The sequence below is a fragment of the Medicago truncatula genome, chromosome 7, assembly GCF_003473485.1.
Source record: "Medicago truncatula cultivar Jemalong A17 chromosome 7, MtrunA17r5.0-ANR, whole genome shotgun sequence".
NCBI lineage: Eukaryota > Viridiplantae > Streptophyta > Magnoliopsida > Fabales > Fabaceae > Medicago > Medicago truncatula.
This window is the reverse complement of record NC_053048.1, coordinates 16,065,747-16,089,205: the sequence shown is the minus strand read 5'-3', so window position 1 is coordinate 16,089,205 and position 23,459 is coordinate 16,065,747. Positions and strand designations below refer to the sequence as shown.

Below are 23,459 nucleotides of genomic sequence, written 5' to 3'. Positions count from 1 at the left end.
GCTCGCGAGGCGAGGAAGGTTGCTCGCCATGGCGAGTTGAACCAAACAACTCGCGAGGCGAAGGAAAGGGGCTCGCGTGGCGAGCGATGAAGTTCATCACTCGCGAGGCGAGGATCATCACTCGCCGTGGCGAGCGATGAACAGAAGCACGGGCAGACTAGGGTTTTTCTCAAAAATCCCTCACACAACATGGTTCAAAGCCTAATTTTGATTCCAGAATTCATCCTAAACATGTTCTAAGGTTATAGGACGGTTCTTACATCAATCTAAACAAGTTTTACCGTTTGATCATCAATTTTTAGGGCTTTGACCTAATTCCAAAACTTCTCTAAATCAATCCTAACTTGGTCAACTAATCATCAGAATTACAGTAATTAACATTATTGAATTATTAGTCTCACCCTTACCTGGTTATGAAGAAATCGCAGCTCTCTCTATGCTCTTCTCCCTTCTAAGCTATTTCTCCCTTTTCCAAAAGTTTTCACGTACAATGAGTTTCTAAAATATTAGGTCTTCTCCTATTTATACCTCTTTCTAATAACTTATCTTATCTCACTTTCTCCCCCAAAACTATCTAAAATATCAAAACAGCCCTCAACTAAATATTTTTCAAATCTTTATTTTATTTAACAATAAAATAAATTCTCTAATCTTATCAATTCCTCCAAAACTCATAACCTAACACGTCATCGATCAAATCATCAAAATCACCACAAATCATCAAAACATATCAAAATCATACATATATTATATAAATATAATATAATCACCTAAACTCGATTAAATAACGATTAAACGAAAGTGGGCGTTACAACAGCTGCAACTTGATCAATATTCAACAGCAACAGAAACAACACAAGCAATTCGCAACATAACAATATTAATGAGAAGCATCAACAACTTAAACATCATAGATTTTCCACACAAGGCATAGAAATATTTCACATAACCAACAACAGCAACATAGGCAACACATAAACATCTCAAGATATAACAATATCAAATGATAATAAACAACAACTTAAACATCTTATATAATTCACATAATGCATATACAAATATATTACATTACCATCAATATCAAATCATATTCATCAACATATACATTCATATAATAAATCATCAATCATGAACAACATTATTTCTATATCATACAATATTCACATAATATATGTATCTTAAACTATTCAACAAAGATATTCACGTCCAACCAAATTAGATCCATCACAACACATGTTAAATACTCTTAAACCCCTTAATTAAACTCCTAGTACTTCTAGTTTTAAGGTTTGGAATTATTCCATAAGTTTTGGATTAACTTAGAAACGGTTATGCACTGTGTGAGTTCTCTATTTATAGAGATAGTTTACAACTAATAAGTGAGAAACTTTGGAAACAAGTAATGCACCTATTAGATCTAGTACTTAAATATTTCAATTGAGTACCAAAATATATTATATTATGTACAAAAATATATATTCAGTACAGAAATATATTATTGAGTATCAAAATATATTTCAAAGCATGCACTAAAATATATTAGATTTCCTACCAAAATATTTCAGAACATTCTAGCTCTCCACTTTTATAAAAATCCTTAACCTACTTATTTTTCTCTATAACAAATATATTTCTAGGGCGTTTGAATGACAAGGCATTCTAGGGCATGAGCCCTCACCGATTTGAATGGTTAATGTATTCACAGGGCATGAGCCCTCACCAATTTGAAAGAACTAGCATTCACAGGGCATGAGCCCTCACCAATTGATGATTATGCAATGAACTCCACTTGTGTATATCTACATACAACTCAACAATGCATATATACCGACTGCATAAACGACGACAACCACTACTCAACAATGCATATATGTGATTATGACTTACACCTCAACAATACTTCAATCTTTGAAATGAAATTCAACAACATGTATAATTTATTTAATATAAATATACATAACAACCATCAATAATTCATCAATTCCTAATTCAACAACTCCAGTAAAATAACATAATTAATTATAATCATGGTCTTACACCAAGTTCAATCAACTCTATTAAAAAACATAGCAAACACCTTCAGGTACGGGGCTACTCGCCTCGCGAGTACATCTACTCGCTATGGCGAACTCCAGAAATGGGTTACTCGCTATGGCGAGTACGAGGTCAACAAGAAAAATGGTGCTCTCGGGAGTTTTGACATTTTTCTCACTAAATCTTCATTTTTAAGCTCCCTATTCATATTTTTAATCTAAAAATTGTCCCAGTCCTCTCTAAAAACATCTAGGCACTCAAAACTATCCAATTTATACCTTATAACAACAATTTGAAAATCATGATCTCTCACTCACTCACTCGTCATGGCGAGTGCTTTTGCTCGCAAGGCGAGCTATGAAGATTGCTCCTCGCGAGGCGAGACAAGTTACTCGCGGGGGCACTTGCGGATTTACCCCCTCAATTTTTTATTAGTTCATCGGTAAACCGTGCACTTGCGGATTTACCCCCTAAATTTTTTGGTGCCGCTGCCAGGGAGTTAGGCAATTTGATTAAATTTTTAATACCGGTTAGATTTTTTTTTCCCTTTTCTTCTTCTTTTTCTTTCTTTCAGTTTACCGTTAACTTCATAGGTTCTTATTCTTTTATGCCAAGTAGCAAAAGTATTGGTGAATTCGTTCCCGAGATCGAAAGGTTCTTAGATATGAGAAGAAGAGAAGCACGAAATAATAACGCTATGGTTGAGGAACGCACTCTTAAAGAGTATTCAACCCCTTCTACAGAAGAGCCACATGCTATTATTGTGTACTCAACTGTTGAGGGTAATAATTTTGAAATCAAGCCTGCACTTCTTAACTTAGTGCGGCAAAACCAGTTTTCCGGATCACCCACTAAGGATCTGAATCTGCATATTTCAACTTGTTTAAGAATCAATGGAACCTTGAAGGCTGACTAAGAGGCCGTAAGGCTTCACCTATTTCCTTTTTCCTTAAGGGATAGAGCTAGTGCTTGGTTTCATTTATTGGAAGTTGGTTCTTTCACTTCATGGGACCAAATGAGGCAAGCATTCCTTGCCCGATTCTTTCCCCTTCTAAAACTGCTAAATTGAGGAATCAAATTACACGATTCACTTAGAAATATGGGGAATCTCTTTACGATGCTTGGGAGCGTTTCAAAGAAATGATTCGATTTCGTCCCCATCATGGTTTAGGGAAGTGGCTTACTGTCAACACTTTTTATAACGGTCTATCATATACCATGAAAATGATTATTGATGCAGCTGTAGGTGGAGCTTTAATGAACAAGAACTATACAGCAACATATGCCTTGATCGAGGACCCAAAACCACTATCAATGGACTAATGAGAGACCCATCACTGCTTATTCACCCTCTAAAAAAGAGGTAGTTATGTAAGAAATTTCTACCCTTGATCATCTAGCTGCTAAGGTTGGCGCACTCACTTAAAAATTTGACAAAATGAATACTAGTGTTGTCACACCTGCTCTTGTTTCTTCTCCTTGTGAAGTATGTGGTGTATTTGGCCATACTGGCGTTGATTGCCAACTAGATAGTGCTATTTAAAGTGTTTAGTAAATGAATTATGCTCAATACAACCAAGGAATGAGGCAAAATCAAAAATTTTACAAAATTCCTATGGACAAATAGCACCACCTGATTATGCAAACAACCAGAGAGTCCTTCAGAAATCTAGCTTGGAACTTTTAATGGAAATTTATGTTATGAATCAATCCAAGCAGCTCCAAGAGCTTAAGAATCATACTGGATATCTGAATAACTCTCTCGTCAAACTCACATCCAAGGTAGACTCCATTGCTACTCATACTAAGATGCTTGAAACTCAAATCTCCAAAGTAGCCCAACAGGTGGCTCCTTCCTCCCAAACCCCGGGAGTCTTCCCAGGTCAAACTGAAGCCAACCCCAAAGCCCATATAAATGGTATTATCCTTAGGGACGGTAAGCACTTAGAGGACCCCGTTGTGAAAACCACAACAATTGAGGGAGAAGAGAGTGATAAACCAAAAAGTGAGAAAGCCATATGAGAGATTGAAAAGCCTCTTGCTTCACCTCCTTATTAATGTATTTCTTGGGGCTTAAGTAGTGGTAGACTATAAATAGAGCAGCTAGCAAACTTATTGAACTATCCCTTGTAGTTGGAAGTTAATAAGTGGAAATTGTTTCTTTGAATAAAAGTTCATCCTTTATTTAATTTTATGTTCCTATTATTCTTGTCTTCTATGTCTACAATGAACATGAGTGAGTAGACTTCTTTGTCTTGGGATTGTTCAATGAGTCTAATGACCTAATCTCTATCAAACCAAGCCTCGAACCCTAATCTTTCTTACTAAAGCTATTACTCACCCTAATTGTTAACCTGTGCCAGTTTTAATTCTAAAATCCCTTTTGTTTTTCCAACATGCCAATTCAGGTCCCCATGCATATTGAAACTCCACCCTTTTTCCATGCCAATTCCTGCGGTATATATGTGTGTGTTTACATCACCAGATTCACTGGCATTTTCTGGACAAAATCTTAACAAAACCTAAACTTTACTTCCCTATTTCAACCATGGCCGATCGCCCTCTCACCGCACTGCTCTCCTACCCTTGGCACACTGGTATGGATATTTCTATTTCTACCATCTTAATTTCCGTTGTTTTTTATTTTTGTATCGTTACAATTTCTGACATGAAATACTGCTTTATAATTTGTAGGACCTTTGATCAAAAACCCTTCCACAGAGATTAACAAGACGATTAAGAAACTTCGTTTGAAGTATTGGACGTACACGATAGATTACGAAGTTGATTGTGTGGGTTTAAATGTGCTGCTATTTTAATTTCCTGATGTTAATGTTTTATGGATGTTCTAACGAGGATGTAAACTGACATTTGTAGGGTGCTATGATGATACCCCATAGTTTTGGCTCGGACTTTGGAGACCAGATTAACAGATACGTTGTTTTGGTTGATAAGAACCACAACGAATTTGATGTTAGAATTGAGAGAATCAATAGAACCATTTTTTTCACGAGAGGTTGGGCTGTTCTACGTGATTTCTATGAGATTACCTTTGGTGCGTGGGCTGCAGTTCTTTTCTTGGGTTTGGGAAGGTTTCAAATCAAAAAAATCAAGTGTAGGGTTAAGAGAAAGATTAACTTTCCAACTTTTGTCACTCCAATTAGATTCTCAATGGTAAGAATTGTGGTGCCTCGTCTAGTCCATGGTGTTTTTCCTGCCTCTATTTACGACTTGCAATTTTTTCTTGAACCCACAATGTTTACGATGTCATGTGACTTTCAATGGTTCCAATACAAAGATTTGTCAAATGAAGTTAGAAAACTTTCAGCCCTCCATATTCAAATCCTAAAATAGGAAGAAGATTTTGAATCTCACTAGGGAAAGGTTGAGGCAGTGATTATAGAAGATATGAATGTTGCAAAAGGTGAGAATAGATTTGCACTTAAATGGCAATGTTTGTATTACGCGTCACCTTCCACCTATCTTAACAATAAATATTGGATTAATCTTTTCTTCTTGCTCAATTTGAATAAAAGTCAATCATAGACCAAAGAGGATATTATTTTCACCTCCGTTGAGGTTTTGCAATACTTCTAATCACGAAGAAAAAGTTAATCAAATTAGTTAAGGGTAGGAGAGCAGTGCGGTGACTATTTTCATGTTTCACAATTCTTGTCTAAATTCACTTGTTCGAATATCAAAACTCCACTTTCGTTTTATGAATTGATATTTGAGATGATGGATTACCAATTATCAAACCCTCCACTTTCGCTTGTACAGTTTGATAACGGTTAATTCATACTAAAACGGTAAATTTAGATTAGAAACTAGGGTTACATAAGATTAGGGTACAAGGCTTGGTTTGATTAGGATTATGTCATTAGACTTATCCAACAATCCCAAGACAAGAGAAGTCTACTCACTCATGTTCATCGTAGACATAAAAAAGAAGAAAAAAAGCATAAAAGTAAATAACAAGAAAGTAAAGGAAAAGAAAATAACTTTTATTAAGAAAGACAATTGTCACTTATTGAATTCCAAGAATAAAAGATGAAGATTTGTGATGGCTAGCTACTCTATTTATAGTTTACATTCGACCTAACATCTAAGCAATTACATCACTAGAATGTTCCACAAGAAACTGCGGGCTTTTCGGTAAAACTAAATAGAGTAGCTTAAAATCGAAGCAAAAGTAGCAAAAGGAAGTTCTGGGAGGTGGCACGGCCGTGCCAGTGGGAGCACGGGTGTAACGCCCTATTTTATTAATTATTTATTTGATAGAGTTTAGAGTCTTTTTATAATTTAATCGATTTATTTTGATAAGTGATATTTTTGTTGTGTATTTATATATATTATTATCCCATATTTTATTATTTACTGGAGTAATATATTATTAGCCCATATTTTATTATTTAGTGGAGAAATATAATTAATTAGAATATTGAGGCTTGGGGGGAAGAATTGGAAATAAGGAAAAATATATAGGTTAAGGATTTATATAAAGGGGAGAGTCAGAGTTAGAAAAATTAGAATACGTGCAAACTGTTTTTTTGGGAGAAAAGGGAGAAAGTGAGAAGTCAGAGAAAGAGAAGAGGAGCAAGCTTGTAGAGTCTGTATTCAACCAATCTAAGGTAAGGACGGGACTAGCTTTCTCTAATAATGGGTTGTATAATTCTGAAAAAGAGTTTAACCTTGTCGTTGTTGATAGTTTTATTGTTAAAGAAGTTAGAGGTTTGACAAGAAGTAAAACACAACTTCTTCAATCAAATCCCAAGAACCCTAAAACTTCATTCTCATCAATGGCGTCTTCAAGCTCAGTTCCAAAATCAACCATGCAAGAAGTGGTTCAAGAAACGGCTACACAAGAAACTTCTGCTTATGAAATAAGAGGAAGAACAATGTCCCTGGAGGAATGGGAACTTCACGTTCAGACTGAAAATCCGGTAGACTTCACATCTTTAGCACATCATGGCTGCGAGCTCGGGAGATACTATGAAGCTCAAGGTCTCATGGATTACTTCAACATGTTGAATGGTCCAACCTACAAGAGCCTTGTTAGGCATTTCTGGGTTAGAGCACAATGTATGATCCCAAAGCTGCTCAGTTGGAGATGGATGAGAAGGTGTTGATTGACCCTACTCTAAAGGGTTAAACAAGAGAAGAAATGGTATTGGAACCCTTCACGTGTACAGAGATCAGGTCAAGCATCATGGGTATTCCTGTCTTCATCTCACAAGAAATAATTGCTTATGTAATCAGGAGACCATCAGAAGGTAGCTTCAAAGATGGTTTGGACAACAACAAGAAGACTCCTTGGAATGAAGTTGTCAGCAAGTCAATGTTTTATAGCAAGAAAAGAGGTGCATACGGTGACTTGACTATGGAGAAGAAACTCCTACTGAAGATACATAATGAGAATCTTCTACCAAAAGGTGGTGGTGGAGATCAACCTTCTTTGGAGCACAAAGTGTTTCTCCATTACTTCATCACGAAGGAGAAAGGAAACTCTCAGGAAGATCAAACTCTCAGGAAGATGAGTCTGATAGAGAAGGATGCTTATACAATGGTAAGCACAGATTTGAAGGAATCAAATGCAGTATCCAACCTATTGGATGACTTTCCTCCAATTTACAAACAAGATCCTATTGATGTAAGGATGAACTTCATTAAGGTTCACTATGAGGAAACTGGTCAAAAAATTAGGCTATGTGACATTCCCGACACCATGTATGGTGGTGCCCTGCCTGTAGCCAAGAGCTGAGGGACAAAGAGGAAAGCACTCACAAAAGTTGAGTATCTGGATGATGCTCCTAAACAACCTCCTAAGAAAGCTAAGAAAGAAAAATTTATTGTCAAGGAGAAGGTAGTTGGTCCTGCTGTACCAACAACCTTAACAACAACATGGATGATAATTCATCAACAACGACTTTGACTCGACAAATGCGACAATGCAACTTAGACACTTATATGCATGTGGTACGTACCAATCGTCATCATAAGTATTAAAATACTTTCATCGTGCGGAGGACAAAGCTCCTAAACGTGCGGAGGACAAAGCTCCTAATCGTGTGGAGGACAAAGCTTCTAATCATGCTGAGGACAAAGCTCAATGAATGCTAATGCATGGACTCTATCAACAAGACACCTTAATCAACTTATCACTTATACATCCAATAATTTGGAGTTCATCATCAACTTATTCATACTCATGCAACTTAGTTTAACAACAATTGCAGCATAATCAAATCACATCAAGCTTAATAACAATTCATTTCAACAACATCTCGATCATTCAATAATATTTCGAGTAATGCATTTAATCATTAAATCACATTACAAACAACTTAGCAGTTCATAACAGCAACAGAAACAGCACAAGCAATTCACAACATAACAATATTAATGTGAAGCATCAACAACTTAAACATCATACATTTTCCACATAAGGCATATAAATATTTCAAATAACCAACAACAGCAACATAGGCAGCATCCAAACAGCATGTCATAATAATATCAATTTCAATTCAACAACATCTTGAATATTCAAATAATTCTTAAGTAATGCATAAAAGATTATAGGCTTAATTGCACTTTTCCCCCCTATCTTTTGCTAATTGTGCGATTTTGCACTCCCTCTTTTTTTTTGAGCGATTTTGCACCCCATCTTTTGTCAATTGTGTTTTGTTCAAAATCATCATTAAAAGAGAGAAAAAGGGGCTAAAGATAGGGTGCAAAATCGCTCAAAAAAAAGAAGAGAAGGTGCAAAATCGCGCAATTAGCAAAAAGATAAGGGGCAAAAGTGCAATTGAACACAAAGATGGGGTGCAAAATCAGAAAGGGGGCAAAAAGATGGGGTGCAAAATCGCTCAAAAAAAAAAGAGGGGGTGCAAAATCGCACAATTAGCAAAAGATAGGGGGGAAAAGTGCAATTAAGCCAACATTATATCACATTATAATCACTTAACATTTCACGATAGTTTCACAGTTCTCAGTTAACATCTTAAATAGGTCTCATTAGTACCTAAGGTTCCTCTCCTAATCAATCCAAGCAACTCAGGTCTCAAAATCCTCAAATGCACTCAGTTCTGGAAGTGCTCGCGAGGCGAGAGCATCTGCTCGCCATGGCGAGTACAAGCCAGATTCCCAACTAAGGTTGTTCCAGGTTCAATTAATTCATCCTCTAATCTTTAGTAGACACCTAAAGGTACTCAAAGGCATCTAAGGTTCAACTCAAAAGTCAAAATCACGAAATCTTGCATGCTATCTGGTCAAGCTCGCGAGGCAAGTTCAACTGCTCGCTATGGCGAGCTGCAACGTGCAACTCGCGAGGCGGGTAAGGTTTGCTCGCGAGGCGAGCGATGAAGTTCATCACTCGCCGTGGCGAGGATCATAGCTCGGGAGGCGAGCGATGAATGTCGCTACGGACAGAATGCAGTTTTGCCTAAAAATCATCAACTCTCATGGTTTTAAGCCTAACCTCAATTTCAGAATTCATCTTAATCATTATCTAAGGTCTAAGGACAATTTCTACATCTTTTTAACAAATTTCCACCGTTTATTCATTAATTCTACAATTTTAACCTACTTTTCAATTCCTCAAAAACTCATCCTACATTATGTTAAATCTAACCATTGATTCACATACTTAATAGAATTGCAAAGTTAGTCTCACCCTTACCTTAGAATGTGAAAATCGCAGCTCTCTCTTGTCTTCTCCCTTCTATTGCTTTTTCTCCCTTTTCTCCAAAAACAGTCGTACGTTATGTTTTTTCTAAACTAGGTCTTTCCTATTTATAAAATTCCTAACCTACTTATTTTTTTCTCTTATTCCACTTACACCACTAAACTCTCTAAATTCACGAAACAACCCTTAACTAAATATTTTATTTTATTTTCAAATCTTATTTTATTAAACAATATAATAAGCTACCTAATAATCATATAATCATATAAACAAACAACATATATATCTCTATAACATATATATATTTCTACACTAAATAACATATATTTCTACAACAAATTATATATATTTCTATAACAGGTCATATGTATTTCTATAACAAATCATATATATTTCTATAACAAATAATATACATTTCTATAACAAATGACATATATATATTTCTAAATCAAATAACATATGTATTTCTAAATCAAATAACATATATTATATTTCTAAATCAAATAATATGTATATTATACTAATAAATACCAACATATAACATATCAAAATATCACTCATCAAAATAAATCATATAAATCATACAAAGTTCAAATAATTAGAGAGGGCGTTACAAAGTTCATCGCTTGCCTCGCGAGCAATTTCCCTTCGCCTCACGAGCTGCACTTTATAGCTCGCCATAGCGAGCAGCTCACTCGCCATAGCGAGTTGATCAGTGAGTCAACCTGATTTTGTGATTTAACTCCTTAAGTCGAGCTTTAGATGATTTTGAGTGCCTGAATATGTATAAGAATGATTAGGCAAGTTTTTAGATTGAAATTGAACATGGGGAAGTTAAAAATGGAATTTTTGGGTGAAAAATGTCAAGTTCCCGAGAGCACCCAGTTTCTTGTTCGCCAAGGCGAGCAGCTTACTCGCCAAGGCGAACATCCACTTTCCTGAACTCGCCATAGCGAGTAATGTCCCTCGCCTCTCGAGCTCCTTAGAGACAGACTACCTTTTTTAGGGTTTATGCGATCTTTGTCGCACGAGATGTTATGAGTTGATTCTTGGGGTAGGAATGGAAGTTGATTATAGTACTGATGATGTTCTATGAATCTGATATAAATGATTTGATGTTATAAGTAATGTGATATAGTTGTATATGCATTATGTGAATTATATAAGATGTTTAAGTTGATGTTGATTATCATTTGATATTGTTATATCTGGATATGTTATTGTGTTGCCTATGTTGCTGTTGTCTATTGATTAAGCTGCATTAGTCGGTCTAAGATGTAAGATGTCTTTCCAAAGTATTGGAGTCTTAAGTTGTTGATGTTGTCCAAGTTGTACAGGTTGTTGAGTCCATGCATACTCATTTAAAAGAATGACCGACTTGAATCCTCGTGGGTAACGTGCAGATATCCAGGAGTAACCGCTGATGTGAGTTGAATCCTCGTGTCGTCATAGGAGTCATGCAGACTCCATTACCGACTTGATCGTCGGAGTGCTAACGTGCCTGCAGACACTTTTCATTCCACCGCAGAAGACGCTTCGCCGCCGCACCGGAAGCCTTTAGCGATCATCGAAGCTTTCTTCTTCTTAGTAAATGTATTTTTTTTACACGAAACTAAGAAAATTATGAAAGTTAGTCTTTTTCTCTTTTTTTTCTTCTTCTTTTTCTTAGAATATTCACCAAGGTAAAATATCAACGTCAAAATCAAACACCGGTTGGAGTTAATGCTTTAGGAGCTAATTTTGGAAACTATTTTAATGCTGCAATTAAGAAAAAGTACGGTTATATAAAAAATGCTAGCGGACAAGTAGCCGGTAATGGACAGGGGGAATAGGTGAAAATTTCTTTAACCGTAATGATGATAGAGTCTGATTCAGGTGCGAGGGTTATGCGACAGTTCATAGAGACTGTATAGTCTATTTGAACCGTGATGATGATAGAGTCTGATTCAGGTGTGAGATTTGAATCCCCTGGACAAAAAGTTAAGGACGGTATAGTCTATTTCAATAAGGCATCAATTCTGAGAAAGGCGTAAGTTGGAAATACTAAGACAATAATTTTATAGTATTATGGACTGAAACTTTGGTTGATTCTAACAAAGTTGAAGAGTTAAAGGACTTCATGGGTTTCACGTGGGGTGTAGTGTCGTGTCTCTTTCAAATGTACGATAGTTAACTTGTCTTTTAAGTCATATTAATGTAGTTTCGTAAAAAAAAAAAAAGTCATATTAATGTGATCATTTATTTACTTCTATTACTATCCCGTCCCTAAATATAAGGAGTTAGATAAGAATAAGATAGGATAATGACATGATAGATATTGATGCTATCAAATGTTATCATGTATTTGGTGCAGACATGATAAGATTTTACTAAGTGACTCCCTCCTCAACTATTGTCTTGTCTTCTTCGTTTCTCACCTGGTTATATTCTCCTACGTATAGTACCCTCCCATGGATACTGCTTTATTCTTGCTAAAACGAAATACCCATTATCTTATTGCATCAAAAAATTTTACTATTATTTATGGATCTGGTCAGGATTTTCAATTTTCCAGTTCTTTAATCACAGAAGAAAAACAATACATAAAGCAAAAACTCTATGCAATAAAGCCAATAGATTGAATAGAGTTTTTCAATTACAGAGAATAAAATATTAATAGTAAGCCTAAATAAATTCAATTCAATATAAATCCACCGATTGTAAGCATATGAATTCAATTTCTAGGATTCTAAAATTCATTTTATATGTTGGATTTTTATGGATGTGATAAATTCAATTCAATATAAATCCACCGATTGTAAGCAATAAGTAATAAGTTTATTTTATTCTTTTTCGGGAAAGCATCAAACAACAGATTTAGTAGGATATAATTATGTTATCATTATCTGCACTAAACGGATCCTAAGAGTTTTTTTGTCAAAATTACCGAAATTAAAAAAGTTGATTGTAGTATTAAATTTGTATATAATTACTATTGTTTTTACAATTTTGTCCTTAAGAGAAAAATAGTTAGTTTATGTTTTCAACATAGTATTTATTGAAACAAAAGATGCAAAATAAATAAGAGTATGTTGGTAACTAAATAATTAATGTAGCTAGATATACTAAAGGGGTCTTCTAAAAAAGAAAAAAATTTATTTCAAAAAGTTCTTGTAATTAAGGACGCATGTAGTAATTGGATATTGTGGCTCTCCTGATAGCAACCATTTTTTATTGAATTGATTATTCAAAAGGTTATTTTCTACAAAAAAAAATGTTAAATTGATTTTTCTTTAATCATAAATGTTAGTTTCTTTAAAAAAAAAAATATATGTTAGTAATTATGGTGGTTGCCAACTTACTCCAGCTTATTTTTAATAAAAACCAAACTCTATCTATTTAAGTTATGTTTTTAGTCTGGACACAGTAAGGGATAAATTTGTAAATTAAACAAAAAAATATGTTTCCAAAGTATTTGTTGTGTATTGACACACTCTAATTTTTTTTATACAATAAAAACATTTAATCTGTTTTTACAAAAACAAAGACACTAGAATTTTTTTTTTACGAAAACACTAGAATGTGGTTAACATAATTAAGTTGTCACCCACATATACAATAACCATGTTATACTACATACAAATAAATCTTAATAAGATAATAATTTAGAAAAGTTAAGTCGTTGATATAACGTAATCTTTTTGACGAAAGAAAATGTAGAATCTGTTATCTCTTGATTGAAAAAATTAAGCGTGCAAAAGCATTTCGTGAAAAGAAAAAAAAAGTGCAAAGTTAAAAAAAAAAAAAAGGACAACAAACACCCAAACAAAAGTTGTGTTTTAAATATGTAGATTACATTATTACCTTTTAATTTAAACTAGTTTGAAGTGAATGATTTGGGTTATTGTACAAAAGCAAGTGGTGCGAGTAAGTTAGCAACCCCCAATAATTATTCTATCCGATCATATTTATATAGATAAAAATGATGTGTATTATTATTACGCCACTGAGATGTGTAAGATGATGTGCTGATGATTTGTTATAACGATGTGTTAATGATGTGTCTAATGATATGTTAATGATGTGTTAACGATGTGTATAATGATCTGATAACGATGTGTATAATGATGTTTCGATGATGTTTTTATTGATGTGTTAATGATGTGTTGACGATGTGTTTAATAATGTGTCTGATGATGTGTTGATGATGTGTTTATTCATGTGTTTAACGATATGTATTAATGAAGTGTTAAACGAAGTGAATAGCGACATGTGTTTTAGATGATGAATTAAATTGATGATATATTAAATTATGAGTAATGATTAGATATTCGATGATTTGCAATGATGAGATATTTAACGATGTGTAATGTTGAACTATTTAACGTTGTGCAACGATGAATTGATAATGATGTGTATTTATGAGTAATTATGTAGCATTCATGCATTCATTGTCTAGTCTAATTGAAGATGTGTATTTAACAATGAGTTGGATAAATTAAGTAACATACCTCTGATATCCAAATATTTAAAGATGAGTTGGATAAATTCAGTAACATACCTCTGATATCCAAGAATGATGTGTAGGTTTGGTACCACATGTCGAGTTTAGGGACATTGCATTCATGTTTGTATTTTATTGATGAATTGGTAGAATTTAGGAGCACTGTTGTAACACCCCGTTATCCCAACAATTAAATATTAAATAAAATAATCAGAGTTCAACAACGAACGGGAATGTCACACTGCTTTTCAAAATTTCTTAAATAGAATAAAATACTATTTATTAAAATCAACTTTAAAAGTTAAATCAATACTTTGCAGCGAAATATTTTTCAATCACTTAACATCAACATCCAACAATAAATTCTCCGAATAATAAATTCTGGCACAAAGACCTCAACATAAATAGTCATCAACATTTGTTTCAAAACAACAATAAAGGCTCCAACAACATGTTTCAAAATTTGATAATAAGGAATGAAATTATAACAACTATATCACATCCCGTTACGTATCAGAGCCCTAGACACTTGAACCACCACTTCTACTATTCTGGATTACTGCAAGTTACCCATACGAAGGGCAACATTTTCAAGCATAAGAGGTGAGATTCACAAACAACAATAATAGATATATAATTCATCAATTGAATCTAACACCCTAAAATAACTTCAATACTTCATTATACATATATATTTCATAATCAACAACATCATCAACATTTGGCAATTTCAACCAACAACAACGACTTATGCAATGACATGACAACTCTACTACGACTCAACAACAAAATGCGACAATGCACATGCATGATGTACCATTTTAACGCGTTTGAATGACAAGGCATTCCAGGGCATGAGCCCTCACCGATTTGAATGGTTAAAGCATTCACAGGGCATCCCTCAGCAATTTGAATGAACTAGCATTCACAGGGCATGAGCCCTCACCAATTGAACGACAAGGCGTTCCAGGGCATGAGCCCTCACCAAATTATGATTATGCAATGAACTCCACTTGTGTATATCTACATACAACTCAACAATGCATATATACCGACTGCATAAACAACGACAACCACTACTCAACAATGCATACATGTGAATATGACTTACACCTCAACAATACTTCAATCTTTGAAATTAAATTCAACAACATGTATAATTTATTTAATATAAATATACATAACAACCATCAATAATTCATCAATTCTTAATTCAACAGCTCCAGTAAAATAACATAATTAATTATAATCATGGTCTTACACCAAGTTCAATCAACTCTATTCAAAATCATAGCAAACAGCTTCAGGTACGGGGCTACTCGCCTCGCGAGTACATCTACTCGCTATGGCGAACTCCAAAAATGGGTTACTCGCCATGGCGAGTACGAGGCGAACGAGAAAAAGAGTGCTCTCGGGAGTTTTGATATTTTTCTCACTAAATCTTCATTTTTAAGCTCCCTATTCATCTTTTTAATCTAAAAATTGTCCAGTCCTCTCTAAAAACATACAGGCACTCAAAACTATCCAATTTACACCTTATAACAACAATTTGAAAATCATGTTCTCTCACTCACTTACTCGACATGGCGAGTGGTTTTGCTCGCGAGGCGAGCTATGAAGATTGCTCACTCGCGAGGCGAGGCAAGCTACTCACGGAGGCGAGCGATGAAGGCCTGTACGGGCAGAATGTAGGTTTTTCCCAAAAATCCCAATTTTCTCAATTTCACTCCCCAAAACCGATTACAGATGTGTAATAATTTTTTGTATACAACCTGAACATATTCTAACATTAATTACAAGGTTTCTACACTCTTTCAATCCAAAATTCAAGAATTAAAATCTAAAACCCAAATTCCCAATTGCTACTAGAACTATGCTAAACCCAGAATCAGAATCACATAACCATTATTATTGAGAGATAGTCTCACCCTTACCTTAATTCAGACGAACAACATTCTACAATCTCTCCGGTCCTCCACTTGGCTCTTCTCCCTTTTTCTCCCAAAAGCTCTGTTTGTACGTAAAAACAGTTTTTTGACTTCTCCCCTTTTCTTAACTCCCCAATTATCTCTCTTAACTCCCACTTAATTCTATTAATTATAATTTAACCCCCCAAAACTCCAAATAATTCTATTTCTCACATTATTCTAATAAATACTAAAAATAAATCATTTAATAAAATATAACACACCACATAATCAACAATAATTATTTAAAATCATATAAAAGACTCTAAATAAATCAGAAATAAATAAATAACGACCAGGGCATTACAACTGCCTCCATGTTTGTGTTTTATTGATGAGTTGGTGGAGTTTAGGAGCATTGCATATATGTTTGTATTTTATTGATGAGTTTTGAATCATAATTGAATACTTGTCTTTGTTTTAATTGTTGAATGCTTACTTGTAATTACTAAACGATGATTAGATGAGTTGTGGGTCATAAATGAATATTTGTCTTTATTTTATGTGTAAATTAAACTCCTCTCCCCTCAAAGATGCTTGAATTACATTCTCCTCCCCTCTTATGTTAAAATATACACTCCCCTCCCTTGAAAAATAAAATTTATAATCCCTTCCCTTATAAGATGCTTGAATTAGAACATTCTCCCTTAACAATTGAATATGTACTACACTTTAATCTATTTAAATATAAATAAATATTTTTATGATATATTTCAATATTAAACCACCATTTAAAAATAATAATTCATTTCTTTATAATTTAATTGTCAATGATAATTAAATTTAAACATTTTGCTACTGATTTTATAATTTAGAGTATAAAATTAACTTTTAAATTGTCTTTAGTAATTTTTCACATATTTTAATTTTTGTTTTGGTTGTTTATATTTTAATAGTGTTTAAAACTACATGTTAATGAAATTGTGAATAAAAAATAGCGAAAAATATGTATTCAATTTTTATGATATTAAATTATACCCACAATACTATTTTTTTTTAAGTGCGTTAGATTATTAAAAATAAAATAAAAATTAATATTAAGGGAATAAAAAGTAGATTTTAACATAAGAGGGGAGGGGAATGTAATTCAAGCTTCTCCTAGAGGAGGGGAGTGAAAAAAATTCAAATAAGTTTTGAATAAGAGGGGAGGGGAGTGTAATTCAAGTATCTTTGAGGGGAGGGGAGGTAATTTACTCTTATTTTAATTGTTGAGTGCTTACTCATTATTATTAAATGATGATGATAATTTATGTGGTTAATTGTGTTTTATGTATTCTTTCTCGTTGAGTCTACTCATGATGTTTTGTATGGCATTATTCCATGAATAGTTTGTGAAAGTTTTATTGATTGTATGTTGTCCAGTTATGCTCTTTTGATGATGTTTCATGATGTGTTTTCTTATTTGTCACCATGACGAACCAATACTCCCAAGATGCTTTTATTATTATTGTTATTTTCTTAAAACAAAATCCCCACTTTAATTTTGAATCCTCTTCTAATCATTTTTACGAGTTAATTGAATTCATAACTCCCTGTCGGAACGATATCTTTTTATTAATTCATCGGTAAACCGTGCACTTGCGGATTTACCCCCTCAATTTTTTGGTGCCGCTGCCGGGGAGTTAGGCAATTTGAATAAATTTTTAATACCGGTTAGAATTTTCTTTTCATTTTTCTTTCTTTTTCTTCTTCTTTTTCTTTCTTTCAGTTTACCATTAACTTCATGGGTTCTTATTCTTTTATGCCAAGTAGCAAAAGTCTAGGTGAATTCGTTCCCAAGATCGAAAGGTTCTTACATATGAGAAGAAGGGAAGCACGAAATAATAACGCTATGGCTGAGGAACGCACTCTTAAAGAGTATTCAACCCCTTCTACAGAAGAGCCACATGCTATTATTGTGTACTCAACTGTTGAGGGTAATAATTTTGAAATCAACCCTGCACTTCTTAACTTAGTGCAGCAAAACCAATTTTCCGGATCACCCACTGAGGATCTGAATCTGCATATTTCAACTATTTCAAGAATCAATGGAACCTTGAAGTCTGACCAAGAGGCCGTAACCTATTTCCTTTTTCCTTAAGGGATAGAGCTAGTGCTTGGTTTCATTTATTGGAAGTTGGTTCTATCACTTCATGGGACCAAATGAGGCAAGCATTCCTTGCCCGATTCTTTCCCCTTCTAAAACTGCTAAATTGAGGAATCAAATTACACGATTCACTTAGAAATATGGGGAGTCTCTTTCCGATGCTTGGGAGCGTTTCAAAGAAATGATTCGATTTTGTCCCCATCATGGTTTAGAGAAGTGGCTTACTGTCAACACTTTTTATAATGGTCTATCGTATACCACGAAAATTGTAACACCCCGTTTTCCCAACATAAAAATTCTTAAAAACATTTATCAGAGTAAGCATCATAAACAACGGGATATCACATAAAACATAATCCAAAACAGTTAAATAATAATTTAACCAATATCTTAAACATTGTAGCGGAAAATCATAATCATAATTCATAAAACGTTTTGGCACGCAGGCCCCATCAAAAGTTCATAATCATAATCCATAACATTATAAAAATAACATATTAGTCACGTAAGAGAACGAAGCATGCATAAACATAAACCCCATCCCGTTACGTATCAGAGCGACCTAGACGACACAAGGAGGCAAGGCCACTCACAGAAGCAACTGCACACTAAGCACGATCACCTGCAAGTTACCCATACGAAGGGCAACATTTTCAAGCAGAAGGGGTGAGATTTCATAACAAAATAATGCTAATCAAAGTAATTCGGATCATAATTAACATTAACATCATAATCATTCTTGGATAACTTTGCATATTCAAATAACAAGTATCACGTATTCATATATTCAACAATATCACGTATTCACTTATTCAACCGTCATCAACAACATAGCATTATGGACATGACAATGTGACAATGCTCTTAGACTCCTTATATGCATGTGGTACCAATCGTCATCATAAGTATTAATATACTTTAATCGTGCGGAGGACAAAGCTCCTAATAATCGTGCGGAGGACAAAGCTCCTAATAAACGTGGTGAGGACTAAGCTCAATGAGATGCTATGCATGGACTCTTATGAACAAAACATCGTAATCAACATGCATCCAACAACTTGGAGCTAAACGTCATCATTTCATCATATATAAATACATACAATGCACTTAGTTAAATAACAGCAGCAGCATAATCAAGTCACATAACAGGATGATATCATTATATCAATAGCACATCAATTATTTCATAATTAAACTTCCATATCTTACATAAATATACAATACCTTAATCATACTCAATCAATATCAACATATCTTCAACAGCTTACAGACTGCATTTAACGTCATCATTAGGTCTTATTATCATAAGGGGGTTCGCTCTTGATCAAAACGTGCGACACAAATCGCACGAACACTCACAACACTCAAGGCTGGAGGTGCTCGCGAGGCGAGGGTTCTTGCTCGCCATGGCGAGTACTAAACAATTCCCAAACTAAAGTTGTTCTGGGTCTAAACTTGCCCTACATTCATTCCTAATCATTACTAGGTATGTTCAGGCACACTAAGGCATTCAAGGTCCAACTAAAAAGGTCGAAACACAAAATCTAACATGCACTCTGCCTTAGCTCGCTATGGCGAGTAAGGTCGCTCGCTATGGCGAGCTGCATTGCACAACTCGCGAGGCGAGGAAACAGGGTTCGCGAGGCGAGCGATGAATGTTCATCCCTCGCGAGGCGAGATTCATAGCTCGCCGTGGCGAGCGATGAATGTCGCTACGGCCAGACTTCCTAAATTCACAAAAACTCGACGTTTCACATGGTTCTAAGCTTGTTTTTGATTCCAAAGTTCGTCCTAAACATTATCTAAGGTCTAGGAACACTTTCTACATCAATTAAACCAATTCTCACCGTTTGATCATCAATTCTAAGGTTTTGACCTAGTTTTCGTTTTCTCCAATTCACTCCTAATTCTTGTTAACTAATCATCAGAATCACATTCAATTAACAATAATGAGTTATTAGTCTCACCCTTACCTGGTTATGAAGAAATCGCAGCCCTCTCTATGCTCTTCTCCCTTCTAAGCTTTTCTCCCTTTTTCCAAAAGTTTTCACGTACAATGAGTTTCTAAAATATTAGGTCTTCTCCTATTTATACCTCTTTCTAATAACTTATCTTATCTCACTTTCTCCCCCAAAACTATCTAAAATATCAAAACAGCCCTCAACTAAATATTTTATATTATTTTCAAATCTTTATTCTATTTAACAATAAAATAAATCTCATATCATAATCAAATCGTCCAAAACTCATAACTTATCACGTCATCAATCAAATCACTAAATTCATCGTGAATCACCAAAACATAACAAAATCATGCATATACTATATAATTATAATATAATTGCCTAAACTCAATTAAATAACGATTAAACGAAAGTGGGCGTTACAAAAATGACTATTGATGCAGTTGTAGGTGGCTTTAATGAACAAGAACTATACAGCAACATATGCCTTGATCGAGGAGATGACCCAAAACCACTATCAATGGACTAATGAGAGAGCCATCACTGCTTCTTCACCCTCTAAAAAAGAGGCGGGTATGTAAGAAATTTCTACCCTTGATCATCTAGCTGCTAAGGTTGGCGCACTCACTTAAAAATTTGACAAAATGAATACTAGTGTTGTTACACCTGCTCCTGTTTTTTCTCCTTGTGAAGTCTGTGGTGTATTTAGCCATACTTACGTTGATTGCCAACTAGGTAGTGCTATTTAAAGTGTTTAGTAAATGACTTATGCTCAATAAAACCAAGTAACGAGGCAAAATCAAAATTTTTACAAAACTCCTCAAAATTCCTATGGACAAACAGCACCACCCAGTTATGGAAACAACCAGAGATCCTTCAGAAATCTAGCTTGGAACTTTTAATGGAAAGTTATGTTATGAATCAATCCAAGCAGCTCCAAGAGCTTAAGAATCATACTGGATATCTGAATGACTCTCTCGTCAAACTCACATCCAAGGTAGACTCCATTGCTACTCATACTAAGATGCTTGAAACTCAAATCTCCAAAGTATCCCAACAGGTGGCTGCTTCCTCTCAAACCCCGGGAGTCTTCCCAGGTCAAACTGAAGCCAACCCCAAAGCCCATATAAATGGTATTATCCTTAGGGACGGTAAACACTTAGAGGACCCCGTTGTGAAAACCACAACAATTGAGGGAGAAGAGAGTGATAAACCAAAAAGTGAGAAAGCCATATGAGAGATTGAAAAGCCTCTTGCTTCACCTCCTTATTGATGTATTTCTTGGGGCTTAAGTAGTGGTAGACTATAAATAGAGCAGCTAGCAAACTTATTGAACTATCCCCTGTAGTTGGAAGTTAATAAGTGACAATTGTTTCTTTGAATAAAAGTTCATCCTTGATTTAATTTTATGTTCCTATTCTTCTTGTCTTCTATGTCTACAATGAACATGAGTGAATAGACTTCTTTGTCTTGGGATTGTTCGATGAGTATAATGACCTAATCCCTATCAAACCAAGCCTCGAACCCTAATCTTTCTTACTAAAGCTATTACTCACCCTATTTGTTAACCTGTGCCAGTTTCAATTCTAAAATCCCTTTTGTTTTTCCAACATGCCATTTCTGGTCCCCATGCATATTGAAACTCCACCCTTTTTCCATGCCAATTCCTGCGGTATATATGTGTGTGTTTACATCACCAGATTCACTTGCATTTTCTGAATAAAATCTTAACAAAACCTAAACTTTACTTCCCTATTTCAACCATGGTCGATCGCCCTCTCACCGCACTGCTCTCCTACCATTGCCACACTGGTATGGATCTTTCTATTTCTACCATCTTAATTTCGGTTGTTTTTTATTTTTGTATCGTTACAATTTCTGACATGAAATATTGCTTTATAATTTGTAGGACCTTTGATCAGAAACCCTTCCACAGAGATTAACAAGACGATTAACAAACTTCGTTTGAAGTATTGGACGTACAAGATAGATTACGAAGTTGATTGTGTGGGTTTAAATGTGTTGCTATTTTAATTTCCTGATGTGAATGTTTTATGGATGTTCTAACGAGGATGTAAACTGACATTTGCAGGGTGCTATGATGATACCCCATAGTTTTGGCTCACTTTGGAGACCAGATTAACAGATACACTGTTTTGGTTGATAAGAACCACAACGAATTTGATTGTAGAATTGAGAGAATCAATGGAAACATTTTTTTCACGAGAGGTTGGGCTGTTCTACGTGATTTCTATGAGATTACCTTTGGTGCGTGGGTTACGGTTGTTTTCTTGGGTTTGGGAAGGTTTCAAATCAAAAAAATCAAGTGTAGGGTTAAGAACTGTGGTGCCTCATCTAGTCCATGGTGTTTTTCCTGCCTCTATTTACGACTTGCAATTTTTTCTTGAACCCACAATATTTGCGATGTCATGTGACTTTCAATGGTTCCAATACAAAGATTTGTCAAATGAAGTTAGAAAACTTTCAGCCCTCCATATTCAAATCCTAAAATAGGGAGAAGATTTTGAATCTCACTGGGGAAAGGTTGAGGCAGTGATTATAGAAGATATGAATGTTGCAAAAGGTGAGAATAGATTTGCACTTAAACGGCAATGTTTGTATTACGCGTCACCTTCCACCTATCTTAACAATAAATATTGGATTAATCTTTGCTTCTTGCTCAATTTGAATAAAAGTCAATCATAGACCAAAGAGGATATTAATTTCACCTCCGTTGAGGTTTTGCAATACTTCTAATCACGAAGAAAAAGTTAATCAAATTAGTTAACTCCCTGGCAACGGCGCCAAAAACTTGATGGGATAAAACCGCAAGTGCACAGTTCTATCGAAGTAGTAAAAAGAGAGTATCGTTTTGACAGGGAGTTGTTTAACTCAATTAAATCTAATTGATGATTAGAGAGAGTTCAATTTGAAAAGTTGGGGTTTTTAACGGTTGAAAAAAATAATAAAGGAGAGCCTTGGGATTATTGGTCCGTCATGGCGACAAATCTTTCATAAACCAAACCATTAAACCTAAAACCTCATGTTAGACCTAATTTCTAAGGACAAGTTTCTCTTTAGCCTATCACATCTCCTTTCGGTCCCAGTGAGTGTGTTCCTCTAGCAACCATGCCTATTTTCATGGTTGATTGCTATTAGAATCCTTGAAGTTTGAAACTTTATATGTCCCTAGGTTTGCTAGACTATTTTCATGTTTCACAATTCTTGTCTAAATTCA

At 34.7% G+C, this 23,459-nt stretch overlaps 2 non-coding genes across 2 annotated transcripts; both read right to left on the bottom strand.

The window, feature by feature from the left end:
• Nucleotides 1-3,096: 3,096 nt before the first annotated feature.
• On the bottom strand, nt 3,097-3,203 carry LOC120577235 (small nucleolar RNA R71). The gene has a single exon (XR_005643310.1). It is a non-coding gene; the product is annotated as a small nucleolar RNA R71 (small nucleolar RNA).
• Nucleotides 3,204-18,360: 15,157 nt separating this feature from the next.
• On the bottom strand, nt 18,361-18,467 carry LOC120577233 (small nucleolar RNA R71). The gene has a single exon (XR_005643308.1). It is a non-coding gene; the product is annotated as a small nucleolar RNA R71 (small nucleolar RNA).
• Between the last annotated feature and the right edge of the window lie 4,992 nt (nt 18,468-23,459).